The following is a 3,776-nucleotide window of genomic DNA, read 5'->3' on the forward strand; positions in this document are numbered from 1 at the left end:
CTCTTTGAAATCTCATTCTTCCTTAACTATCAATCCTGCCTTCCACTCCTTAACCACGTACTTTCTTCTCTTTGACTCTTAATTATCCTTCAGATTTCTTCTTAGCCATCATTTCTTCCCACAATGTCTGTCTTGGATATTCCACCATATGCTATCAGTGCACCCTGTATTAACATTATCCCATCTTTTTGTAATGAAAAACACAGCTTCAATATTAGATGCCATACACGTAGCTTTAACATATATTGCTTCCTTGATGATAACCAGTAACGATATGTATGACCTGCAAAAGATCAAAACCCTGGGAGCCATGAAAACGTTGAATGTTTCATGAATTTGCATGTCATCCTTTCACAGGGGCCATGCTAATCTTCTCTGTATCATTTCAATTTTTTGTATATGTACTACTGAAGCAAGCACAGCATTGTCCCATTTTATCTTACTCATCTGTTTTCTCTCCGGATTGTGGGCTCCAGATCCATGAGTTTCAACTTGGCTACACATAGGAACCACCTGGAGTGCTTTAAAGGTTTTAATGTCTCGGTCTTCCATCCAGATTTTTTTCTGATTTAAATGGTCTAGGGGGGTGGCCTGGGCACTGAAATATTAAAAAGCTCCCCAGATTATTCTAATGTGGAGCCGAGTTTGAAAACCACCATTCTAAAGCTACCAAATCTATCTGTCTACAATTGTATGTCCAGTCCCAAAACAGAGCCTGACACGTAGTAAATCCCAAAATACTCATCAACTGAAGGGGTCAAGAAGTAAAAAGTATCACTTGCTTCCTGGGAGTCTTTAGGTCACATGTGACAATTTGTGCACAATTTGTACACCTGCATTGCATTACCATTGGTAATAGAAAAAAATTGAAACAACCTAAAATATCCAACAATATGGGATCAGTTGCATAAATATGATACATTCACATAATGGAAGGCTTTGCAGCTGTAAAAGGGAATGAGAAATAATGTTAAATATTGCTTTGTGAATGATCTCCAGTATTTATTGTCAAATGAAAAGAAAAGCCAGTCACATGCAAATGTATATAAACACATTCATACTTGTTCAGAACTAATGAAAAAATGAAATTATAAACCATAATTATTTTAAAATGGTCACTATGGGGGAGAGAGAAAATAGGGTGGAGGAGACAGTGTGATTGCTCTAAACATACCATATTTTAAAGGTTTGTAAGTCTATAAATATTTTAAAGAGTTATAAAACAAATTTAAATGCAAACACTCCCTAATATCAAAAGTAAAATGAAACAGATTACCCTAAATGTATATATACAGCTGATGATTGATGACATAACCACAACTACTTAAGAGAACTTTAAAACACAATTATCTGACTGTATATCTATAGTGGCTTATAATTTAAGGGCAAAAAGAAAAAAATTCTTGAACTATTTTTAGAAAAATAATTTTACTTCTGATAATGTTGGTGCCTTTATTCTGAGGCTGTTCTGTGAGCATCATAGGGTAGATCAGATGAATAAATATATTAGTGTCATTTAAGATGTACAATCAATGAGTTTGATTGCACATAGAAGTCTTGTAGCCTTGTATTTGAGTTGGAAGTATACGACCTTTTAGAAAGATAAATAATTCCTGGAATGGTCTACTAAAAAAACCTAGAAACAGCTACAATCCAGTACCACTGAGCACTTCCAGTGCCTAGACTGTGGCTTCTAAATACCATTTCCCATGAAAAGATATCAGGGCTCCTTAGAAAAACGGATGATTGTACAGGGATTGTACCTGATGAACCTAGAACCACTTTTTGAGAGGAGAAGAGACCCATTCCCCATTCTAGCAGAAAGCAAAAGAAGAGACTGGGTACAGAGACAGAAACAATGCTTCTGAGGCTTTGTAGGTAAGATTGTGAAGGACAGTTGATGCATTCTCATGGCATCCCTTTTCTCCAGTAAGTAGGAGGCAAGGATGTTGTTATTAGTTTAAGCTGACAGAATGCAATATGCCAGAAATGGAATGGCTTTTAAAAAGGGAATTTATTAAGTTGCAAGTTGACAATTCTAAGGCCATTAAAATGTCCAGATTAAGGCACCAACAAGAGGTTAGCTTCACTCAATAGAGGTTGATGGCATGTGGAGCACTTCTATCAGCTGGGAAGGCGTGTGGCTGGTGTCTGCTGGTCCTTGTTCCCGGTTCTGTTACTTCCAGCTTCCGATGCCCATGGTTTCCTCTCTAAGCATCTGTGGGTCTTCACTTAGCTCCTGAAGCTCACAAACTCTGGGTTCTGGCTTGTTTAGTGTCTCATGGGAAGGCATATGGTGACGTCTGCTGGGCTCTGCCCATTATCTAGGCATCTGCTTTTTCTGTCAGCACTCCAAGCATCCCCAAACATTCCTGACAGCTCTGAAGCAACTTCTCTCCAAGTGTCTGCGTCTGCATCTGCATTTTCAAACATCCGTGTCTGCCTCTGCATCTGAGGTTTCTTCAAAATGTTTCCCCTTTTAAAGTACTCCCGTGAACTAATCAAGACCCACTCTGAATAGGTGGAGTCACATCTCCCTCTAATCAAATGGTCACACCCACAATTGGGAATGCTACATTTCCGTGGAGATAATCTAATCAAAAGTTCCCACCCTACATTATTGAATCAGGATTGAAAGAAACAGCTGCCCCCACATAACTGGGTCAGGATTAAAACATGGCTTTTAACAACATTAAGTTGTCCCAAAAGAAAACAGGCAAGAGCAGTAGCCAATGAATTGCAGTGGCAAGGACAGGGAGGGCTCCACTGAGCCTGGGGATCAGAAGTTCAGTGGGCCAGCAAGCCTGGCTGGTGGGTTCTCTCCAGCAGCCCTGAGTGCTCAGTATGAAGGGATAGGAAAGGTAGATGATAGAGCTCAGAGAGAATTGCTTGCTTTAGGTTGGTTGATTTTTATTTCTTTAAAAGAGGAAAACTTATACATAGCTATCTGCAAACAGCAATAGTAAATAGAGGGTGAGAAGGTGAAGAAAAGGGAAGGCAGGGATTCACTGTGTTTTTTAAATGTGGTGCAGGCACCGGCAGTGTCAGCATCACCTGGGAACGTAGCAGAAATGCAAATTTCCAGCTTCCCACCCCAGACCTATTGAATCAGAGATTTTGGGCAGCGTTAGGAGAGGGCAGCAATCTGTGTTTTAACAGCGTTCTGAAGTGGCTACTACTACCTTAAGAAATGGGCAGGAAATAAGGATGAAATCCTGGGTGGGTTGACCTCGAATAGGAGGGTCATGTTTCACTGACAGGTCCGAAAGGGAGAAGGTAGCCACTATTTACAAGGTGGGGATGAGAAGTTGAATGAGTTCCTGCTTCTTTCTTCTCTGTGGAAAAGAAGAGGGTGGGAGTTTTGTAGAGTAGGGGGCTGTCAGTTCTGTCCTAAGGCAAATATTTATAGAATGTCTTTGACATGCATTCTGCTAAGAGGAGCGGGAGGAGACAGACAAGGTCTTGGCCTTAGTGCAGCCTAGATTATAGAATCTGGAAACCAACAATAAACAGGCTAACAGATAAATAAACAGGATGACACAGGATTGTGGTAATTGCCGCAAAGGGAATGAGCAGGCAAGTGTGCAGGCAGTGTAGTTGGAGGACGGAGGGTGGAGGACTACCACCCGACAGGGAGCACATGGTGAGGCTCGCATGATTGGGGGGAAACCACCCAGGCCCTCTTGTGAGTGTCGGAAAGAGGCAGGAAACATGGTGAGCCCAGAGAAGAGAGGAGTCCATCGCTCAGAGCCTGGTGGGCCGTAGGCCTGGGGAAA

The 3,776-nt window shown here is 41.3% G+C and overlaps 1 non-coding gene across 1 annotated transcript; it reads right to left on the minus strand.

The window, feature by feature from the left end:
* Positions 1 to 312: 312 nt before the first annotated feature.
* LOC143654633 (U6 spliceosomal RNA) lies at positions 313 to 420 on the minus strand. The gene has a single exon (XR_013161839.1). It is a non-coding gene; the product is annotated as a U6 spliceosomal RNA (small nuclear RNA).
* Positions 421 to 3,776: the final 3,356 nt, after the last annotated feature.

Source organism: Tamandua tetradactyla, chromosome 13 (assembly GCF_023851605.1).
Source record: "Tamandua tetradactyla isolate mTamTet1 chromosome 13, mTamTet1.pri, whole genome shotgun sequence".
Classification (NCBI taxonomy): Eukaryota; Metazoa; Chordata; class Mammalia; order Pilosa; family Myrmecophagidae; genus Tamandua; species Tamandua tetradactyla.